We start from the raw sequence: 25,207 nt of genomic DNA, 5'->3' as shown, positions 1-25,207 counted from the left end.
GCATTGTCTCGTCCTCTGGACAGTCACATACCCGTGTCCTTTATTGCTGGTCGCCCTTCACTGTAAAGGCCATTTGTCAGACATGGATTACATTCTAGCACTCAATATTTTTCTACCTCGTCACCATCAGTATGCCGGCCATGCCTCTCCTTTCTCTAATCCCAGTAAGGAGTCCCACGTTGCCTTTTTATATTACTGTTTTTCTCCTTTTCACTCAAGGGGAAGCCAGTATCCTGTCGTGCCATCGAAAGAACAAGCCTGTTTCATAAAACGTTATTGCATCGCAGACCACAATCTATATAACTGTTTACCGACCTATTAGTTTTGCATTACCTCCGGTATTTTTCGAAACTCAAGAGAATCCCTCATAATAGCAGCACTCCAGTCGACCGCTTACTCATTTCGCCAAGAAGCCAAGCTGCATTCTCAGATGACAGGCTTATTAGCGTAGTGAGGACCACCCTCTTGCAAAACTGACATGCCGAATGGTGTTTTCAGCTTTGCATAAAACGCACTGATTGTTGCTTGTCTCTCCACTTGTGTGAAAAGCTTTCATTCTGTTGTAAAAGGCACCACAGGAGAGCGAATAAACCATTGATAAACAGGTAGACGAAATCAAGGATACTTCTCTATTGTCTAATTGAATTATTTGTATGGAAAACGAATACTGAACATGGACTTGAGATAATTGTGCAAAGAGAAGAGAGAGAGACAGCAGGGACGAGTGGCAATCTCTGACTTAGCACATTTGCATATAGTATGTCTCCAGCATACGGAAAGCATGTAATGAGATTTACAACATTTTATCTCAACCGTACAAGTGGATATGGAAAGTAATGGCAGCCCTTGTTTTGAGACCAACAGGGGTGTTTTGGGCCATGTCCACACTAATACGTTTTCGTTTGAAAACGTATATTTTTCTCTCCGTTTTGGCCTTCCGTCCACAAGTCGACAAAAACGTATCGTTTGGAAAACGCTCTCCAAAGTGGATAAATTTGAAAACGCCGTTTTCGCGTTGTAGTGTGGACAGTGAAACCGGAGGTATTTCGAAACGATGACGTAAGTTTAGTCATGTGATCCATGTAGTACCAATAGATATTCATGTTTATCGGTATTGTGCCTGTTATGTGTTATTCATTTTTACACTATTGCTAAAATATGTTACTTTCTATGTTACTTAATATGTGCTATTCTTCATAGCACTACAATGTACTTACATTTGCTGTCCTGCGGCAAAACAGGTGAGCAGTTGCGTTTTACACCAAACATAGGGTGACTGAATGCGACCTGGACGCATCAGTGATGGTGAGATATTTTGCTGAATAAAATTATCCTGTTATCGTGCGATAACATTATTATCTCAGTGAGCTTTTGTGAAGTTTCACACATGCGCAGTAAAGTCAATTTAGAAGTTTCTCATCAACGTCGGAAAACGGCTGAAAACGCTAGTGTGAACGGAGACCGTTTTTAAACGAAAACCTTGTTTTCAAATGTATCCGGATTAATGTGGACGTAGCCTTGGACCTGCTGTGGATTGATTTGAATAAACTCTCAATTGCAGACATACTGTAGCACATCCTGCATTATTTAGACTACAGACTAGCCTGGGTTTCCCCATATTGCCTTTGCGCAGCGCAATTTTATTCAGTCTGGACGCCATGGACCAAATTTTCGCCTCAGTGAGGGGACCAATCATAGAATTGTGTGACTTTTCAAAATTTTCACTTTGCATACACTGAAAATGGGTGGAAACATCCCACAGAGCCATATCTATGGAACATTTAGTCTTGGTTTCCATTAAAGTCCCCCTGTAGTCAACAATTTTATCCCTTAAAACTCATCGTTGATCACCAAAACGACATATTTGAAAGTTTTTTTCATTGAAAAAAATTTCTTCATGCCTTAAAATAGCCTCATTTAGTATACGAGGTTCTATGCATATGCAAATGAGCACTCCACTCACAGACAGCAGCTCAGAGATCCACTCGTTGACGATCACACATTGACGTGATTGGTTACAAGGTAGTTTTGAGACGTTAGAAACACCAGCGATTTCAAACCGCGTTTTTGAGACTGTCTTTGGTTCGCTGCAGTTTTAACGAGAAAATACTTAGCAATGGTGTTGACACATGAATTTGGACAAGGTTTTTCTTAAAGTATGTTAAAAATAACACATAGACATATAAACAACATTAAACGCTTTAATTTTACCACAGGGAGACTTTAAAACTATAATTAAATATTTTTCCTACCGCATTATCAAATTGTTTTGTTTTGATTTAAGCTTAAAACTAGTTTAAAACTTTTAAAACTTAAAAGTTTTTGTTTTAAAGCTTAAAACTTAGCAAAAAAAAAAGAAAAGAAAAAGAAAATGTTTTTCATTTTTGGGGGAATGAAAAACATTTGCGAAATGATATTTTTCCTTCGACCACTTATTTTTTTCCATCAACGTGTGATACCAAAATTTTAAGACATATTCTCTGAAAACAAGTCTTAATATTTTATGCACTTCTGCATCTTTATGGATGTTTATATATTTTTAATTGAAATCAAGACAATAATATTACTTTTGATTTGCACTGCAAAATGACGACGATTGCACTAATGATGTATTGATGAGTTTTGCACAAGCGAATTGATTTGAATATTATGTGATATTTTTTCAATATTTTGCCCATGAGTAAAGAATGAGAACATGAATGGAATCATAATCTAGTAGCTTCATACTTCATGTGATTTTTGAGGGCGTCTGAGTTGCCCGCCATTCCCCGTCAGCGCCATTTTCTTCATTACATGAATATAGAGGATTACTCATTTCCGGAGTTGACATTAATTACACTCATTACCACTGAATAAACAAATGAGTGACAGTGCCAACATCTTAGTCATGCAGCAGAATATAGAAATAAATTCACCGCATTTCAAGCCTCTTTAGCACCCACTGGTTCCGCTTCGTTATGAGCTTTCTGAAGGCCAATTAACCACAGAATTAAAGCACCAATTAAAATCCAGTGCCAAGTTTAGATGTAGTTAGAGAAAATAGTGATCGAGACTTCATCTATTTTTGTTAACTGTTGATGTATGCTACTAGACACCACGCTGAAATTAAATTATTAATTTCAGAAACTGGCGTTAACACAAGGATTTTTGATTTTACTCCTTAAAAATAGCAATGCAGATAAAATATTTCAGACATTGAAAAGATTAAATAATTTGACTTAGAAAAAAAAGTCTAGTATGTATTTATCAAGAATATCTTGGAGATTAACCTAGATAAAAAGGGTAATGAGGAAACCAGTACACCAGCAACTCATGCAATGTATAAAACATCAGCTTTCTCCTGACTGTGACTGTATGGACCTACTGTAGTTTCTGATCACCCAGCAGGCATTTGTTTTAATTTATTTATTTATTTCAACAGGGAGAATGTGCAAAAAAACATTAATTAAAGATGCTTTGCGCCAGATTTAGCATAAGCTAGTTTCCATCTGTAGTCCCCTTGCAGGTGAATTACAATATAAAATGTAATTAGTCACTCAAATACAACTATTAATTCATTCATTCAACCATTCCCCATTACAGCCATCAGTCCAAGTAAATCATACCAACAGACAAGCTCCCCCTCCAAAAAAACACCAAAAAACTTTATTTTATGATAAAGAGACGAGTTTACCATGTTTAGTAATAGTTAGCATGTATCTTTTGCATCGCGTATAAATATTTCTTACTTATACGGTGATCAGAATTCACATCGGATTACAAAAAAGAAGGCATTCAAACATGAGAATGAGTTTTGAGGTAAATTATTTTAAAATTATTAAGTCTTTATGCTGTTGTTGGCAGAATCATCTCCAGACTCAGATAAACCCCGCCTCTGCTATCTGTTCTCTTAAATGTTAAAAAAATTTGGACATAGATTTATCGGCCAATATATTGGTTATCGGCATTCAAATATAAAGAATTATCGGTTATCGGACAATTTTTTTTAATTTTGGTGCATCCTTAAAGGGATACTCCACTTTTTTTGGAAATAGGCTCATTTTATAAGTCCCCCAGAGTTGTAAAAAACCCAGTTGGGTTTTACCGTTTTTGAATCCATTCAGCCGATTTTCTGATATTTAGAAGAATATCAGTAACCCGACAGTTTGGTCTCATAGACTTCCATAGTAGAAAAAAAATATATACTATGGAAGTCAATATTCTAAATATCAGAAAATCAGCTGAATGGATTCAAAAACGGTAAAACCCAACTGTTTAACACTAGAAGTGCCAGAATTCCAAAACTACTAGAACGGCCACAAGCGGTCATTTTGACCGTTAGATTCAAAACAGTGTTGATGAATAATTTTCGTAATTATTTTTGTCAACCACATTTTTTCAAAGACGAAAACGAGACGATAACTAAATAAAAACAAGGTTTGAATGACAAAGACTATGACGAAAATGTTAGATAGCGACGATTTGCGACGCGGTCAAGGCTATAATAATAGGACTCGCAGAACTAGTGAACAGATGCAGCAAAACAAACAGCGCAGGACAGGGCAGCAGAGCTCACCACGATCATCCGACATAAATAGAACATCTGGATCCGCCGTGTCTGATGATAGCAGCCGTCTCTTTTTCCTTGATGTGGACTCTGACTCTGAATCACTCTCTGATGAGGAGGAAATGTTAACTTGCACCCAGGAAACGTCGCTGTCACTCCACCTCCGATTGTTCCCCTGCATCCGAATTATAGATAACTGTAGTCCGGTTTTATTTGCTTATTTCTGATCAACAACTAATGTAGAAATTATTATATGGCAAACACTGCTACAGAGGTGACCGGACGGACCATTCTGTTGACAGTTGAGAGAGAACACGATCAACCGCGGGATATTTAACAAAAAAATACCGCAAAATTCAGTGCGGTCAATATGACCGTCTATGGCCGAAATAGGTAAATATGTTCATTTTTTTTGTTTTGCCTTACGTTTACGTAACTTAATTTATATGAAAAGCATTTTAAATGAAAATACAGACAATTTTAGGAAAAGTCAGGTACCAGCAGGATTTTATTATTTTTTTCAACAAAGTTATTGTAGATATAAAATTCAAAACGGTCAAAATGACCGTTGTGGCCGTTCTAGTGTTAACTCTGGGGGACTTGTAAAATGAGACTATTTCCAAAAAAAGTGGAGTATCCCTTTAATAAATACGCTATATTTCACCCTTTGTGCCCATCTTCATCATTATCGGACTAGAACGTATACTTATGCTCAATAAGGCTGCATTTATTTGATGAAAAATATAGTAAAATGTTTTTATTTTACTATCCCTGTGAATCAAAGCTGAATTTTCAGCATCAATACTCCAGTCTTCAGTGTTACATGATCCTACAGAAATCATTATGCTAAAAAACATTTCTTACTATTATCAGTGCTGAAAACACTTATAACCATCATAAAAAATACAAGTTAATGAACCATCATGAAGAATACAAGTTAAACCACTTAACTGTCACCGTCCCACAGGTGGGACGTTTGCCACTATATTTTTAAAACAATAATATCTTAGTAAATACCTTAAATAATATTGACAAACTATATATCATTTGAAAGCTTACAATCTCTAGTTTCCATATTTGGTGACTGATTTTCAAAATATATTACAGAGGAGCCATAATTTATCAATATAAAACAAGAATATTTTCATACTCATAAGGCGTGTTCAGACCTTTATTTTAAAATAGCAGTAAACATGAAAAATCATGAAAAAATGGTAGATACCTCAGTTTGTTTTCATGCCAAAAGTTCAAAAGATAGAATCCATTCAATTATTTTGGAAAAAAAAAGGTCTGAAAAGTTTGAAATATCAAGAAAAAAATAATAAACTCACCATTTGTGACGTGGCAGCTAGCTATGACTTACATGCGTGTTCTTTGTATGTGTTTCTTAGAGGTTCAATTCATATCAAAATCTGCCAAACTTCCCATGCTACTTCTGAATAGGATCTCTACTTCAGAAATTGTATGAAAATTGTGAAAATAATGGTTCATATCACTCAAAACACGAATGGAAATGCAGGCGCCCTTATATGGGCAGTAATGGAGTCTGATTGTGCCCTAGTGAAAAAGTTTGGTACTGCGCTCAAACAAAATCTTACTGAAAGCTAATTTTTTGAGATATCAACCTAAAATTTGAAACACAACTTGTTCAGATTTTTGGCTTTGATTTTTCTGCCATTTTAGAGTATCCCAGGTTTTGAAAGTATATATTTTATGTAAAATATAAATAATTAATATTTTTGCATTGTAAATTTCCATAAACTCAAACCTCTATAACTTTTTTTCTGTTTCACTTTCTTAATTTATTTCACTTCTACAAAAATCTGCCAAATGTCTTCTTTAAAACAAGACCAATCATATGTCTATATTCCAAAGCATTCTTGAATTACAACCATTTAAGTTCGAAATGTGCATTTTCATGTCTATTCAAAAAGGGGGGGGGGGGTGACAGTTAACAGGTTAAAAGAACAGCATTTATTTGTAATGCAACAACGTAAAAGTCTTTATTGTCACTTTTAATCAATTTAATGGATCTCCGCTTTAAAAAGTATTTAAAAATGTGTACTAAGAACTACTAAGCAGCTAAAAGTGTTTTTTTTCTCTCTATCCATATCTTATTACACCAGGACAGACTATGTCCCTGACCCCTTTTACATGTAAACATACATTATATTTACCACACGTCCCGTGGACATAAAGGACAAAGACACCAGGAAAAGGTAAAGGTTAGAAGAGATACTGGCTGAGAGTAAAGAGGCAACAGGAAAGGTGACACAGATGAAAGGTGTTGTTGCGGGACAGAAAGGTAAAGACGGATGCTCACGGAGAACAGATGCCTCAGGTTTCTGCAGTAACATTGAGTATGAGCTGTGGAATGCAGATGATTTTATTGATGCTGGAGCAAAGCGAAGCAGATCAGGACTTATTTGTGTCTGCCTTCTGTACCACATGCTCAAAGTTTGCCAGATGGTTCATGAATAACAGAGAATCGAGCAGGTTGCGGGAAAAATAAATAAAGGAATGCACACAGACACTTTGGTTTACTACGGAGGCCAGAAACATACTTTATGCAAATAAATTCTGGGCCAAATCATTCCCATAATACAAAAGTAAAAATACTTATTCTAAAAGCAGCTTAATGTGGATAGAGAACTACAAGTAAGCCAATTCTCAAATTTCCATACGTCATATACAGCTATTTCTACAGCTATTTTTATTTTGTGCCCATATAGGGGGCAGAAATTACACACTTTCTTTATGCATTACCATTATGATAATAAACCTTAAAGGGAGAGTTCACTTTGAAATACATTTTTGATATGTTTAAGCATGTACCTCAGGGGCATCCAAGATGTAGGTGTCTTTGTTTCCGCAATAGATTCAATTTTGATATTTTTAGGTCGATTTTTGGAATTTTGATTTAGAATTTTTGATTTTTTTCAATTTTGATCAATTTTTAGCTATTTTTAGATTTCAAACCGTTCTTGTCTGTCAGTCATATAATGGAGGTCTATGGTCACCACCTCAAAGAGCATGCACTGAGAAGTCCAAATTAAACATGATTTAATGACTCGTAAATGTAAGTACACATTAATGGCATAAGACACGAAACGAGTGGTTTTAATTTGGACTTCTCTGTTTTTTTGGGAAGCAAAAGTGGTTCTTTTAAGGCATCACTGTTATTTTTGTATGTATGAATGTTTAAAAGATCTAACTTACTCAACAATATTTTGCTCAATGCTCTACCATCACAGTAGTTATGTATTTTTAATATCTGAAAGAGAAAACTGAATATACACTAGGCCACTGTTCAAACGTTTGTGGTCTTAATATCATATAATAACTTATTTTACTTATCAATATTGACAACAGCTGTGCTGCTTAATATTTTTGTGGAAACAAAAAAAAAATTCTTTGATGAATAGAAAATTAAAAAGTACATTATTTTGTTAAATATAAATCTTTTGAAACATTTGTAATGTCTCCACTGGCACTTTTCCTCAATTTAATGCATCCTTGCGGAATCAATCAAAAGTATCAATTTCTACAGCATTCTAACACATTTAGGAACCAATAGACATGAAATTGAGCTTAGAGGCTAAAAGCATCTGTTCATGTAAGATTGTAGCTACATTGTGTTTCAGGGCTGAGACTGCTGCGTTTGATGGATTTTCAATAAAGACACCGTAAATACTAAACTTGTGTGAGTGGTTAATAAAATAAGAGTTTGGAAGGCACGGTTTCAGGTTTCAGGTAGATATTTCAAAAATACAAATAATTTGGGTACTTCTAATAACACTTTCTAATTCTCTCCAAACTATTTCCATTGCATAACTCTGTATTTCCCTCCTCCGCCCACCCATGCAATCCACTTCTCTTGCTAACAATTATGATTTCCCAGCCCATTTCTCACAAGCCCACATGCTCCACCTGGATTATGAGCAAAAATAAACACAAACACAAGTATAATCATATTATATTCATAACTATTCCCAAAGCTCATTCTTAAGTCAGCATAGTCATAACTAATAGTTTCAGTAGAATACTGACAGAGCCATTGTAGGCCTACATGCAATATGCATCTCATGTAATACATCATTCACAAAGTATTACAAATCCCCTGCCACTTGAAAACCCCTTAACATGTCTAGTTTCACTTTTTTTTCCAAATACGCGACTCTAAGCATTTGGATAAGACGAGCCATAGAAATTTGGTTAATTTGTTTCCTGTAAGAAAAAGACAATGCATTTTTATTATTTTGTTAATCTGTATAAAACACTATAACTTTATTAATACTTTGAACTAGCTTTTGTTTTTATTTTAAGTTTTCATTTTAATTTTAGTTTAAGCTATAGTCACCTGTTATGCATTTTTGTATTTTTTATATTTCAGTTTTTTTTATTTTTTTTAAGTTTTAGTAATTTTAGTACTTCAACTTAGTTTACTTCAGATTCCGGCATCATTTAAAATTTTTGTTTGTTTTTTAATTAAAAAATTTCACATACTGTAAAATGTATATTTTAGTTTTCTTTTTTTATTTCAATGAACTATATATATATATATATATATATATAGTTGAGTGTTAAACTATACTAGCATATCAATGCTAACATAATGTAGATTTGTATGCAGTTCTACTCAACATGTTCATTATGCAAAAATCCACAATTTTCTCCTGAAATCAGCACTGAAAATGATAAATGAGTTTCTGTTTTTACCCGCTCATATGTTTCCATGCTACAGATAATTTTAGGATTCAGTATCTCAAACGTCACTCTACATCAGTACATAAACCACACCATACTTTTCAGGTACCTCGAATCCAGCATATTAACTCACTACACAGGCACATTTAGTTTCAGATAGCGAACCCTGTGGACAGATCTGTCAAAATAAAATAAAAAAAGGCTCCTCTACGCCTCCGTTCCAATGAAAAAAAAAAAGAAATAAATCCAGCGACGCGCCAAACGCGCTGCTTTCATCACAATGTAAACAATTTATCGAGACGTGAGCTGGAAATCCCCCAACTTCACCGAGACTGACAGTGGCATCTTTTAGGTGCCTAACTTAATGAGATCCTGGACTGGCGGATAAACATTCTAATTCAGTTTTGGGAGGCAAAGTGATTCGAAATGCAGTCTAGAGTAGAAACATCTGCGAGTTTAAATAGCTGCACGTTGGAGGCAAATTGAAAATTGGCTTGGCGTATAAAGCGCTGTCATTCATTCAGGCTTTTCTCACCCAATATATAAACACGAACATGTTTGTTGCTGGAACTGTATTTCCACACCTTTCATTACAATGGAAAAATCCATCAGTGCAACAGAAGTCAACAGTGCTAGAAAGCAGTGTGTTTTCTCTGTGCATTTAATCTTGATTACAGATAACTGAGGACGGGCTGTCATCTAAAGAGGGTCATCAACTGGCCATTATCTTGAGTACACAAATAACACTTTTATCCAAATAAACGTCTGAAAGTGGCTCTAGCTGTAACCGGAGGGCAGGGCAGAAAAAATCAGAGCTAGTCTCATTTTAATTAATTATCATGTACATTTTATTCTGTGGTCAGCAATAATTCCTTTCCTCATCTCTCACGTTGATGTAATCGCTGAGTTTACCTTGTTAGTACATTTATTATGCAAAATCATAACCCATAGTTCATAGTAAAAGGCTTTGTGGTGTAGCTTCCACATAGAGACCAGTCAAACCTATTTTAAAGGCCCCTTTTAAAACATTTCTTTCTTTAATTCGATTTTTAATGATAGTCAATCAATGTTTCTTTTACCAAACAGTCAAATCAAGTTTTGGGTGAGAATTTTTGCTGTTGAAATTAAATATGCCTGTTGTACCTTCATAGACTCATTATGTAAATGCACTCTGTTGTGATTGGTAAAACCTTTTGCATGTGGAATGAGCAACAATGTTAACCCCTCCCCTCCAACCACATGCCATATAGACATGTTCTACACTACAATTAATTGCTGATGATAAAAACATGGCGCGCCATACACTTTTAATTCCTTGTTGAATATCCAATTTCTATTGAAGCTTATATATGCACCACAAAATTAAAAAAAAAGATATATAATTTTAAATCGCAATTGCGATTTTTTTCAACTCAGAACTTTGAGTTTTTAAAAAGCTTTGATTACCTTTTTTGATTTTTTATTTCACTTTGTGGAAATAAGCTTCGGTATACACTTTTTTATCACATTGTGAATATAAAATGGGTTGCAAATGTTTACTTTAACGTTGCACCAATATAACTATTACTTTTAGTTGTTGGAGGTTCAAATTTCACTTATTAGCCCCTATTAAAACTTTCCATGCTCTTTTATTGGATGCAGCAAAGCTATTATTCTGTCCACACATACAGTGATGTGAAAAAGTTTGGACACCCATGCTAAAGTTGCCTAAAAAGAGGAAAAAAAAAAGTATCTTAATGCCTTAATTTAAAAAAAAAAAAAAGAGGAAAAATCCAATTTTCCAAAAATCTAAAATCCAAGGTCACCAATTTTCTTTGTGAATGAATAATGTATCATAAGTAAATAAATGTTCTTCCTTAAAATACAGGGTGCATAAGTCAGGACACCCCTATGTTAAATTCCCATAAAATCCCCAAGCAGATTTTTCTTTTAAAAGGCCAGTTATTTCATGGATCCAGGATACTATGCATCCAAGAGATTGGCATGGTTTTATTTCAGTTAGCCTAATAGCTGGTTTGATTAGCATTGAGAGATGATCTTATGGAAAGTACCCCATGCCAATGTCTAGGGTGTCTGATGATGTGGGGATATTTTAATTCCAAAGGGCAAGGGAACTTTATCAGGATGCATATTATCCTGGATCCATGAAATAACTGGCCTTTAAAAATAAAAATCTGCTTGACTCTATGGGAATTTAACATAGGGGTGTCCTGACTTATGCACCCTGTATTTTAAGGAAGATCATTTATTTATTTATGAGACATTATTCATTCACAAAGAAAATTGGTGTCCTTAAAGGTTGGATTGCATTTTTCTAATTAAGGCCGTGTGTCCACCAAAGCATTTTTCCACGCACCTGGCGTACGTTTTCAATTGTTTTCAATGGGAGCGCCACGTTTTTTAAACGCCATGAGCGTAACGAGGCACTGAACGTTTTTTTCACGCTGAAGCGCCAAGCGCTTTCTACTGGTCGTCAAGAGTTGAAAAACGTTCAACTTTGGATAAAACGCAGCGCTCATCACTATACCCTTTTTACCCAGCCGTCCAATTACAGTGGAGGAGAGGCGGGACTAATACCACACTGACCAACTGTCACAAAAATTCTTTCTGTACAACGACATCAACCAACAGAGCTAATCGAACTGAATGGATGAAAAATATATTTTTCGTATGAAACAAATAATCTGCGAAATCAGTTACAAGTAAACTGTGCTGCGGATATTCTGTATCACAGCAACGAAACGTCTCAACGGGAAAAAAACGCTGCCCTGCCAAAACGCTCTCAAGCGCCCACAGCTAGAGCTTCAGAAGAGCGTCTTACGTTTTCAGCTGGATAAAAACACTTTGATGGACACACGGCCTAAGGCATTAAGATCAATATCCAAAAATGATTTTTTTGTTCCTCTTTTTAGGCAAATGGGTGTCCAAACTTATTTACATCACTGTATATAAATGATATTTCACAGCATTACCTTTTGAACCTTCTTTTCAAGTTGTACTGGACTGTTAATAACTGCAGTGATAAGATTTCACTCATCCACCTGCAGCAGTCAGACCAACACAAGACTCGACAAACTCTCAAATTTCGATGAACTCTGAATAAAAATAGCTGAATGGCACCGTGGAACTGTCGACTGTCAATATTGAGCTTCTGTGATTAAGTGTTTGAACGGCAGCGTCTCGCTGTCTCTCTCTGTGGTCAGCTGTAGGTCAGATGATATGGCTCAGATTCTTCACAGACACAACACCATATAGATGTCTTTCTTTTGTGCGTTTCAGTGAAAATCATCTGTTCTGGAGATACAAGGGTCTCTTCAGAACACACTCCTGTGTTTTGTCACTAGTTTGTGTGTGTGCGTGTGCGTCTAGTTATGGTGCTTTAAACCCTGACAGTTTATTTTCTGTCCTTGGGATAAAACAATGGATTTGTCCCTTGTTCTACAATGCTGGAAATCAAGCACGCCATGTAAACGTGTGACCAAAGCAGTGCTATATTTCTCTGGGATTTTAAAAATAGCCTGCATCACAGACATGCTTAAATACACAAACAACAAAGGCTTTTCTTAAAGGCATGCTGGCATTTTATCATTCTGTCAGTTTTTAGCTTGGTGCATACATTATGTAACTCATGTGACTAGATAATCCATATTCTGCCAGCGGAGACCTAGTTTCTCCGGTCGCTGTAGGAGGAGGAGGTGGGGTGCATGACTTTTGCATGACTTTGCTCAGAATGACACATCTTGCTGGCAAATGTCAAGTGTCACAGCTCAGCCTATATTTCACAAGAGCAGCTAAATAAATAAAATACAAACACTGGGAATCCAGATTGACATCTACTAGATGATAGTGGTGGGTGGTTTGCACTGATAGAAGATGATAGGGCGAGAGAAAATGCAGTGGTATCCAAAAGTAGTCGAAAAATATCCTTCCTTCCTTCCTTCCTTCCTTCCTTCCTGCAGAACAAGAAATCCAGGGGGAGGAGTCAGATCCAACTCCTCCCACCTTACATATACCTATACCCATCTCCGCCCCCTGATCCATAACCCCACCCCTAAACCTGCCCATCTCCACCCCCTGATCCCTAAACCTGCCCATCTCCGCCCCCTGATCCCTAACCCCACCCCTAAACCTGCCCATCTCCACCCCCTGATCCCTAACCCCACCCCTAAACCTACCCATCTCCACCCCTCTGATCCCTAACCCCACCCCTAAACATACCCATCTCCACCCCTCTGATCCCTAACCCCACCCCTAAACCTGCCCATCTCCGCCCCCTGATCCCTAACCCCACCCCTAATGCTGCCCATCTCCGCCCCTGATCCCTAACCCCACCCCCAATCCTGCCCATCTCTGCCCTCTGATCCCTAACCCCACCCCTAATCCTGCCCATCTCCACCCCCTGATCCCTAACCCCACCCCTAAACCTACCCATCTCCACCCCCCTGATCCCTAACCCCACCCCTAAACCTACCCATCTCCACCCCCCTGATCCCTAACCCCACCCCTAAACCTGCCCATCTCCACCCCCTGATCCCTAACCCCACCCCTAAACCTGCCCATCTCCACCCCTCTGATCCCTAACCCCACCCCTAAACCTGCCCATCTCCACCCCCTGATCCCTAACCCCACCCCTAAACCTGCCCATCTCCACCCCCTGATCCCTAACCCCACCCCTAAACCTGCCCATCTCCACCCCTCTGATCCCTAACCCCACCCCTAAACCTACCCATCTCCACCCCCTGATCCCTAACCCCACCCCTAAACCTACCCATCTCCACCCCCTGATCCCTAACCCCACCCCTAAACCTACCCATCTCCACCCCTCTGATCCCTAAACCTGCCCATCTCCGCCCCCTGATCCCTAACCCCACCCCCAATCCTGCCCATCTCCGCCCTCTGATCCCTAACCCCACCCCCAATCCTGCCCATCGCCGCCCCCTGATCCCTAACCCCACCCCTAATCCTGTCCATGTCATGCCTCCAGGCATCACTTTTGACCACTACTGTTGAAAATCCCATATGGGATGAAATTTGTTCTGTCTAAATATACCAGAATCTGTTTCATAACAGCTTCTACTTTATGCATTTCTGTTCATCAAGCATTAGGCTACTCTGACACAAAATATCTAGGAAAGTCAGAAGAGCATGCAGTAAGTAGAGCCCGTTCATCTCATGCAGCGACGTGAGAGTGAATAAAAGTGCATTCATCGTTATTAACCGGAACCAGAAGAGTTTATTCAGCGTGTGTCTCTCAAAATGAGAGTTTGGAAGGCTTAAGACCTGCGGTTGCACACAACTACTAAATATTTCATAGTCAGACATTGACTTGTCAAGAACTGTCTCATCAGTTTAACATTTCGATCCCTTGTGTTGACTCGCTCTGAGGATTTGTAGCTGGGTCTAACTCCGTATTTGCCAGCATTAAGAGTTTTTCATTCTAGATTAAAAGTACTTTGATCATTTAATTCGTTTGTTTGGAGGGTTTCGAATGCAATGATGAATTTACAAGGATCTTTTACAAGAAACTTTTTATCGCATACTACCAAACTCTATTTTCTTCAGTGTACTGTATATACTGTGCACTGAATGCACAGAATGGCATACATTTGCTATAACGTGCATTATAGAACAGATGCAATGCAATGCATATGACTTGACCTTCCACTTCCACTGTAACGAATAAACCACAGGTAACTCTAAACACTTAAGATATACAAAGACAGCACACTCATAATTCATGGAAAACAGGAGAAAATTCAACGCGCAATATGCCGGAATAAGTCCTGTCTTCTAAATAAAAGAGCCAATCGCTGATTGGTAAAGTCACCGTGTCACTGAAGCTGCGGTTTCAAGCTCCAGTTGCTATAGAAACAGTCTGTGTTTTGAGACTGCACATGTGCATTGGTGGATCTAGCCTGAAAACTTTTATTCAAAAAATATGCATTAAACTGATCAAAAGTGACAGTACAAACATTTACAGTATAAATGTTTATACTGTAAAACATTGCATTTATACTGTAAAACACCCCCCCCCCCCCTATAACTTTGTATTCACCCGAAAATTAATTTAGCATTGATAAAAAGGGATATATCTTGAGCAGCAAATCAAAATATTAGAATGCTTTCTGAATGATCATGTGACTGAAGTCTGGAGCAATGGTGCTGAAAATTCCACTTTGACAACAGGAATACATTAAATTATAAATGTATTTTAAATTATTGTTTCAAATTATTTTCAAATATATTACAATAAGAAAACAGTTATTTTAAATGGTAACAGTATTTCACAATATTACTGTTTCTACTGCATTTTTTTTTGATCAAATAAATCCAGCCTTGTTAAGCATGAGACTTCCTTCATGCATTCACACATTTTAAGTATTAAACAGTAGTGTATTCAACGTTTTTTAAATTCCTTACAAATCCACATGGTGCTTGTAAGAATAAACAAAACCACACAAAAATATGTAAATATGTAATATATATAATATCAAACATTTAACAATTCTAAGGTGTATAAAAGGAATAGATTTTAAGTTGAAAGTTACCTCAGGGTCATAAAGTCTCATAAACAGCCAAATTAGATATTTTAAGTTACCACTATATGTTTGGGGAAAACCCTACGAATAGCGCCCCCTTTCCACAGTGCCCTTTAAAACGCAAAAAAAAGCCACCTGTCTTCCCCCAGAGCCCTTCCTTTGTGTATTCAATCTGATTGAAGGCTCTCTGTGAGATCCTCCCTTAATTATACGGCAAATGAGCCATCACAACGCCATTAAAATGATGCTCTTTTTTCCCTTGCATTGACTAACTGTCTTCCCCCTTTTTCCCAGAGCGTTTATTAGCAATAAAATTCAATTTTGCGTTTCCAGGTTGCCAGCCTAAGGGAGTAAAAATGCATTACCCCAGACTGAGAGAAAGTGGGAGCTAATGATTCAGCTGCATACAATCCAAGAGGCTCTCCATCATCGCTGCTGAATTATTAGCCTGATGCTATACAGTTTCGTCCTGTCGGTGGAAGTGCGAGAATGCGCGTATATCTGCGAAATGAGAGTGCAAATGACTGAGCAGAACAAGTTGTGTGTATGTGTGTCTGTGCTATTTTCAGGAAGATTAATTAGTTACCAACAGCACTAGATCACAGGGGACAGAGTCAAACGTGTGTTTTGTTCTTCTGTTTTGACATTTACAACCAACAACAAGTTTAAGCTAGTCAGTGAGCGCATCTCCCAATCTGAAATGTTACCAGAACACACTTTTGGGTTGTTTTAACGTGCATTTGGGAACGTAACATGCACCAAACATCCTCACATACTTGTAAAGAGAAGAGTTTATCAACAAAATGCAAGCTTTAAAGGTGCAGTTAGTGGTTTCTGAAAAATGCTGTTGAAGACCGAGCACCAAAACACTTGTAGCCAATCAGCAGTAAGGGGCGTGTCCTCTCATGAGGGGAAGGTGCCTGTGCTGCATAGCGTGTTTGTGAATGTGGGGGCGGGGCTATCAAGATAGGGGTGTGGTCATTTTGTATAGGGGCGTGTTTGTTTTGGTGATTTCAAATGTAAACAGTGTTTCTCAGAAATCGCTTACTGCACCTTTAAGGGCTCCCTGCAGTTTTCTGTCAAAATAAAAGTTCCATCCTTTATTTTTTTAAAAATTAATAAGACAGCCATAATATTAGTATTGTAATTTGACAGTGGTCATGTCAAATATAGAATGTAATATAAAAAGGGCCAAGCCAAAAATAGCAAAATATGAAGTGCTCTTTTAATGGTCTTAACCATTTTAATCACAAATCACTGTTTAGGAAATTAGCAAGAATTGCACAGATACTGTTGTTTTCTTTACATTACATTTACATTTATTCATTTATCTAACGCTTTTATCCAAAGCGACTTACAATTGCTAAATATGTCAGAGGTCGCACGCCTCTGGAGCAACTAGGGGTTAAGTGTCTTGCTCAGGGACACATTGGTGTCTCACAGTGGAACCGGGTCGCTCACACCAAAGGCATGTGTCTTATCCACAGCGCCATCACCACCCCACCATCTTTAAAAGTTCAAGCCGTGTGGGTAAACTTGTTTTTAACAGGAACCAGAGTCAGTGTTGTTCCAATCAATGTTAATGACTTCAAACAGTACATGAGTCGATGAGAAAATGTCTCCCAGTTCGTTTGAGTTTAACATGAGATCAAGTATACATGGTTCAAATCTGGTCCAAAACATGAGCCCGTTTAGCACTTGTCTTTATCCTTCTTTAGGAAGTTTCTGAATCGATGCAGTCAGTAAACAAAGCCGTTATGGTAATGGTTTGAGCGTGTATAAAGTTAGGACACAAAGTTGTGAAGGAGCTGACACAGTTACTTAAAGGCCTATGCGGAACTGGTATTGAAAATCGATTGTCTTGATTTTAGTTAGCAAACATAAAGCACATTGCAGACATTGTGGATACAGCACAAACAAGCCTCCTCATTTCTGAGCTAGTAATACAAAGCTCCCACACTTTTGACCACTGCATTCCATGACCTTTTCAGTCGCAAATTATTAGTGGAAAGGGGCTTTTTGCAAATTGTTTTACTGAGCTTGCAGGACAGATTTCTATTATATGCCAGTACCAATCTATTGAGTTACTAGATTTAGATGTTTACATTGATTCATACCTGGCAACCCTCCCGTTTTTTTTTTCCGGGATTCTCCCGTATTTTACCTTGCTATTGCGCCATCAATCCGTTTACATTTGTTCCAGTATTTTTAACCTTCCGATTTAAAAATGTAAAAATTCCACTGGGTGTAAACCAGTTAAGTGGAAATCCCGCCCTACAGCTACTTTCATTGGTTAAGGTCCTGCTGTGATTTACATGACAAATAAAATATTTAGAATTGGCTGCAGGGCTGAAGTAGTTTGTGGGGGGAAAAAAATAAAATAAAAATCACAAGAAGAAGAAAAGTATGGAGCTAGGATTGTGTCTTTATTACATGAGAGAAAATAAATTATCTGAGAGGAAAAAAATGTTTGAGAGAAGTTATCATGCTGATAGCAAAAAAGTATTTCATGAGAGAAAAAAAAATATTTGAGAGAAAAGGTTTTCATATCAATAGCAAAAAGTAATAATATTTGAGACCAAAAAAGTTTTGAGAGAAAGTATTTTCTCATAGAACATAAAAAATATAAATTTTAATATTTAAAGAAAATTTCTAAAAAAAAAAAAGTGTTTGTGTTTCTCTCAAAACGATTTTCTTTGCTCTCGATGCAGTTTCTTGCTCTCGAGTCAGGATTTTGCGTTCACTGTAAAAAATTGTGTCATGGGCGGGTCCACGTTCCTATTGGCCAGTCGTGTGAGCATCGTCTTGTCATCAAAAAATATATATTTAAATATTTTGAGAGAGATTTTTTTTTTCTCAGAAATAATTTTTACATTTTTGAATTAATATTTTTTATGTTCTATGAGAAAATACTGTCTCTCAAAACTTTTTTAGTCTCAAATATTAATATTTTTTGCTATTGGTATGAAAACATTTTTTTCTCAGATCATTTATTTTGTCGCATGTAAAAAAGACACAATCCTAGCTCCATAGAAGAGCAGCATCCCAAGGATGGATGAATATGAGAGAGATGGAGATGGCATTGGAGACTATGTATGTAATGTAGGCTGTTATGTATGTAATACAGAGATTATGTATTTATTTGTCTTAATGTCTGCACAATTAATGTTCATTTAGCCTGCCTCTGCCATCTAGCACCAAACCAGCACTGATTACACTTATTAGTGTACAAAGGTCTGCATCAATGGCCCCTTAACAGGCAGACTAAACACTCTTATCATGCTGGAGCAAGTGCTCACAAAGACCAATGTCTAGCCGATTAAATATTTTGAAAGCTGAACAACTGAAAATTGACATTAAAAATATGGGGGTTAATAAAAAAATGTTTTTGGAAAAAGAGTATTTGATCAAAGATACGGTAAAAACAGTAATATTGTGAAATATTACAATTTAAAAGAACTTGTCTTCAATGTCACTTTTGCTGAATAAAAGTACTCATTTAAAACTTTTGAATTCATGCACTACTCACATTTCCTTCAGGAAAAGTATCAAATCTAGATTATAGTAGCGGATACTGTATTGGAGAAAGCAGAAGTTCTCTATAATGCAGTGTGCTGCTGATGAAGCAGACCTGCATCAAATGTGTGTCATCTACAAACAGCTGAGTAATGCTGGCCTCTACCCTAAAACACTCTAATGAGACGCGGTGAGTGAGAGTGTGCTGCTGTAATGAAGTGTGATCTCAGTAATGAGACAAAGGGAGTGTGTGTAGGGAGATGGTGGGATAGAGAGAGAGATAGTGAGTGTGTGTATACCTGGTAAACCCTATGTTATAAGGACCAAATGTCCCCACAAGGTCAACAATTACTATTACTATCATTTGGTCCTCATAACATAACAGGGTTTACCAGGTACTGTACACACACACAGAGAAAGTTTTCTGTGGTGGGTAGGTTTAGGGGTAGTGTTAAGGGATAGAATATACAGTTTGTACAATCTAAAAATCATTATGTCTGAAAGTCCCCATACAACATGGAAACCTGTGTGTGTGTGTGTGTGTGTGTGTGTGTGTGTGTGTGTTTGTTTGTGTCCAGGGAATTTTAAGGTCAGCCTGCAGAGTCAAGTTCATTTTGGCAGTATGTATAATAAAATCTTGTTTTCAAGCTTGTGCCCTGTCCATATACACAATATTGGAATATTGTTCATAATATTGAATCAAAATCTAATAAAACAACATTATATATATATATATATATATATATATATACACACATATATATATATAATGTTGTTTTATTAGATTTTGATTCAATATATATATATATATATATATATATATTATATATATATATATACAGTATATATGAAGAGTTCAGATGCAAAAGCCTCTAAATGCCATTTGAAATTTTCTTCTTTAAAGATGATTTTTATCAAACTTGTATATTTAAGTTCAGTAATTTCACTTAAATAACAATTAATAGGTAATTATCATTGCCATTTAAGTGAAATCACTGAACTTAAATATACAAGCTTGATAAAAATGATCATTCTAGAAGAAAATTTCAAATGGCATTTAGAGGCTTTTGCATCTGAACTCTTCATATATACATAGGGGATGAAAATAATAATCAATAAATCAATGTTTTTTATTGGCCTTAAAAATAGCAAACCTAATATGTCCACTCATTCTACAATCCAACTGATATACAATATGGAAGATTCCTGCTGCCTTTCAAATGTCCTCAACTACAGGAGAATCCAAATTGTGGGTGGTTGATTCATCCCCACAAGCGTCCATTAATAACTCTGTTGCAGAAGTAAACATGCCCACACTCAAAAACAACCTTCTGTCCATATGCTTCTCTTCATCTCTCCAGAACCTGTTCTGTTCAGTCTAATTCATAACCAATCCGCCTTTGAGGTTTTACACATCATTGCTTGGACTGTAGAATAAAAAAAAGGTCTCAAATCTCTTATATTCATATAGAAAGTGGACTTTCTGCAGAGTGACTTTAGACATTGTCTTTGTTTGGATATAAACAAATTCAGATGAAAACACTAAATCTCATTACTCATGTTGAAATATGATGTCGAGCAGAACTGCACACACACGACTGACTCAGACGCCTTGAGCGGAGCATGTGTTAGAAGTCGTGTTCTCCGTCAACACATCTGGTATGAAAATCTCCTTTTCGACCGAAATCTAGATTAAACTTCCTCCTTCCAATTTGTACACATAATTGTGATGAGAAGAAACATGAGCTACGCCAGAACAGCATGACACACGGCCTTTAGAAACACCTAGACGTGCTATCGGCTTTCTCATAAATCAAGATGGAGACTCCTAATTATCATACAGGGAATTCGATTCAGGTTATGGTTTCATTTCACAGTTAATGTGTGTTTTAAATCTTTGGAGCGTTTGGAGACATACAAAATGCAAATAGCACTATGAATTTAACGCATGTGCATAATTGAAATATTGCACCAAAACATCCATCCGATGTGTTCAAGAAAACAAAATCTTCATAGTTTGTTCAACGAATCTATAATAAAAATGGAAGTTGCTGCAGTCGAGTTTTTATTGCATTATAAATTACTTGAGCCTTTCATTACAGAATGATCAAACCAAACATTTGAGATGCTGTGGTATGAAATTGCATTGCATTATGCACATCTTCTTATTGGAATAAAATGGTAATTGAGTGCATATGCTTTTTATGCACATTTTTTATGTTGAATCCCAAAATTTTGCGTAAAAAAGGTGGATGGAAACATATCAACTGTCATTAGGGATGTGCCCGAAGCCAAATACTGTGTTCATAAAAGGAAATGACACATTTTACGGAGCCCCTAAATAGACATGGCCTGCATCCGAAATCACGTGAGTAGGTACTATATTTAAATAAGAACGTACTTCGCGACTGTTAAAATAGTACGTTCTATGTACAGTAGTATGAATACAGGTAGTATGAATGAGTCCGGTGTTCTGTCGATTTTTGCTGCCTTGTCGAAAAATGCTACCGTAACGCGAATTGATCACAGAACGCCGATTAAAGTCGTATGAAATACAATTATAATACAATTCTAAGTTATGAGTAGCTACTATATACTGTAGACTACTGTTTTTTTTATTTTTAAAACGGTGTGAAAGTAAGAATTATCATAAAATATTCATCTTTAACTTGTCAAAGTACACCTTTCCTCATAGTAACAGAAACGTTCAGTTATTCTTTTTCAGCTGACTGACCGTACAAATATTCATATGGTAGTAAGCATTTTTTTAAAGGGAAATTATACATAACAGGAAAATGTACCTTTTGTAAAAAAAAAACTGTGAGTCTGCACATGCGCATAACCGGTAAGTAGCAAATCTCGATGGGTAGCATGAATCGTCAGAACACCGGACGTACTACATGCACGTTTGTTGTCGCATGACATACGCTGTCACAACAGTTCGAAAATTTAAAGAGCCCATTCCAGTCACTGCACCAACTTCGTAGCCTGACTTCGTCATACTCATTTTCAAATAAGAAAATGAGTCTGATTGGATAGTCGGTAAACCTACAACCAATCAGAGCAACGCAGTAAGTCAACTCCTTTGCATAGCGCAGTTTTCAACTACAGAACTTACTTATTTTAGATTAGAAGTTAAATAACGATTGTTGCTTCTTTTACTTACTTCTCCATGAATGCGACCAAAGGAGAAACCACAACGACCACAGGCTTTTCATTACGTCCCATCTTCTTAAAGACCGTCAGAGCCAGCTGATAAGTTACACTTTTCCCGAATCAAGGGAAAGGACGCCAAAAATATCTTTCCGATCGACAAATGCCTTGATTGCAGTTCTCTGTTTGTCTATTAAAATGAATGCGCTGTCGATTTATTTTACAACAGAGGCGACAGCGGAATCTATACATCTCAATTCTCCAGCTGCAGTCATCTTTGACAAGCCCACTTTGATGACGTGAGGATTACGTTACTGAAGACCACCTGTCAATCATCGTATGAAGCCCGCCCTGGCAATTTGATTGGCCCGTTCATTTCTTGCCTGATCATAATTACTCCTCAATGGATCGAGTCCAGACCGAACTTCCTGACCAAAAAATTTTGTGGGTGGAGTTCGGACTGGCATCCAGGCTACCAACTTCGCGCTTTTTTAGTTCTGCTTTCTGTTTTCATCTGTGTTTTTACGTCGTCCGAGCCGACAATCAACAGGGGGCGTCGGTCAGCTGCTCGCAGATCACGCCTTTTGCGGAATTTCTCAAATAACATTTAATTACCCAATAAATCTTACCTCATAAAACACACACATAACCCCTATGAACAATGACAGATGTTGATTTTTTGCAAGGAAAAAGCCATTTATTTGCTTGTGATATTACCATTGATAAATAAACATGAATGAATCAATAGAGATACGCATGTGTGTCTGTGTTTATCTCCTAACGTTACAGCCGCGTCTCCGGTTCCACCATTTTCAAATATAACGACAACAACTCCTCTCCCGTGGCATCATGAGACAGTAAAGTGTCCATTGTATGCGCACTTCAGAATCTCGCCAGAAGTATTTCGGGTAATTTTCGCATACTGTTTTTTCGAATTCTATGATTTCGGACATACTAGCCTACTTGCGTACTGTTTTTCGCATACTATATAATAGGGAAGTACTCGATTTCGGACGCAGCCATGGGGTTGGAAAAAATACCAGACGGAAGGAAATATCATTTACAGTATATATTGTATATAATTTGTCGGAATCAAGTAGCCATACATATACAGGATATTGAAATCGCTTTTTAATGCGCACTTGCTTTTCACTTCAATTTTCAAATTCACAATCACACGTTCTCTGTGTATAGGTATGTGAAATCTGATGTACTGTAATGTAACCGACAACAACAGCAAGCCTAACCATGTCCCTTTAGGGGCTCCGTAGAATGAGTTACGCATTTCCCGTGCCTTTCTGAATTTGGATTCATCACATCCTGTCATTTTAATGTCCACATCAACATTGGACTCACTTGTGCCAAAGACATAAATATGGATAGAATAGTCAAGATTATTTGGTCTTTGAGAAATGTTTGCGTTCATATTGAAATCACCTTGGAGTATTTCCTGTTTGAGATGCATATTAGACATCTTCAGAGGGGGGAAAACTGACAAAGACTTGTTCTGTATTTAATCTGGCTGAGATGTTCAAGAGATTTCATTTGTGATTTTTGTTTTATGTGGTAAACATTTTTTTCAGTTCCTTACCCAGCGGTTTCAACAAAGCAAGACATTTTGACTTGTCAAATAAATCGGCTCAATGTCAGGCTAACTATTCCATCATATCTCACACTCTCATGCTCGAGTTATCCAGGTGACCAAGCCACGTTTAAAAATAAAGGCACACAACACTGCTCTACAACTACAAAATATAGTTTTGATCGATCAGATTTCTCAGACTACATCTTATATGACAGGAGAGTTTGGCTCAAATATGCTTGGATTCAGAGGAAATTGATATATAATAGTTTGCTGTGTACTTTCTCCTGGTAGACTGGGTTTTACTCAGCTGTAAAATGATTTAAATCTATTCAAATATTCAGATACAATGCAACAAAATGCATATAAATGAGGGGGATTCACCAATCTAACAATGTTTTCGAACCTTAGTTTTTCTGCCCTCAGTGAAAGTGAAATGCTGCAGTAAGACAACAACATCAAAGCCAGTCGGAACAAATGTGATGCTTAAATTAAAACTGAAGTACAGCGTGATTTTGAACCAGTGACATCTGGGGCGGAGCTCCACAGCACAGTGCAACAGAAATAGAAACCGAGTGACCTATAAAACGTGTCTGATTAGAGCAAAAACTGTATCGGCATGCAAGAGATTTATTGCTTGTCACTTTACAGCATCATGCCTGGTTTGGACAAGGTGTAAAAAAGCTCAAAAAGAGACTTGAGAAAAGAGACGCGCAACTCAAAGGCAACAGTTGTGAATCACAGCTAGTAATAGTGATACGTGTTGGTATTCAAGAGATCCCCTGGTTGTGCGGTTGAGAATGTTGGATTGCCGACACCGATGCACGGATAAGCCGAACACTGTTATCATCCGTAGATTCTAGCCCAGCCTTCACTGATCTATTTCACTTTACCCGGCGTAAACACCCTGGAGGCAAAATGACCTGAAAAAAAGCAAACTCCTTTCATCTCTTCTCAGTTTTCTGCACAGGCTGCAGGGTGCATTAAGTCTAGGCCGTGCTTTTACGCAATGTTTTACCGCAGTTTCGGTGCCCCAAGTTTGAATCGTTACAATTGGAGCCTTAATGTGCGTGATATTTTAAATCTGTTTGTCTGCACACTGGATATGATGTTCACTAAGGCAAAACTTTCAAGTTTAAAGGGATACTTCAGTATTTAGCATTA

The 25,207-nt window shown here is 37.1% G+C and overlaps 1 protein-coding gene across 3 annotated transcripts in view; it reads right to left on the bottom strand.

Annotated features, from left to right (window-relative positions):
• Positions 1-25,207, bottom strand: part of rtn4r (reticulon 4 receptor) — a 98,673-nt gene that overhangs the window by 4,893 nt on the left and 68,573 nt on the right. The window contains exon 1 of one of the 3 annotated variants that reach the window (XM_089130566.1): positions 334-420. The exons of the other annotated variants lie outside the window; for them this stretch is intronic. The gene's annotated coding sequence lies outside the window, so the exon portion shown is untranslated. Of the gene's footprint in view, positions 1-333; positions 421-25,207 lie in introns of those variants that run through there. 3 annotated transcript variants of the gene reach the window in all.

Source organism: Pimephales promelas, chromosome 4 (assembly GCF_988280905.1).
Source record: "Pimephales promelas chromosome 4, fPimPro1.hap1.1, whole genome shotgun sequence".
NCBI lineage: Eukaryota > Metazoa > Chordata > Actinopteri > Cypriniformes > Leuciscidae > Pimephales > Pimephales promelas.
The sequence above is the reverse complement of the archived record's forward strand: the minus strand, read 5'-3'. Positions and strand labels throughout refer to the sequence as shown.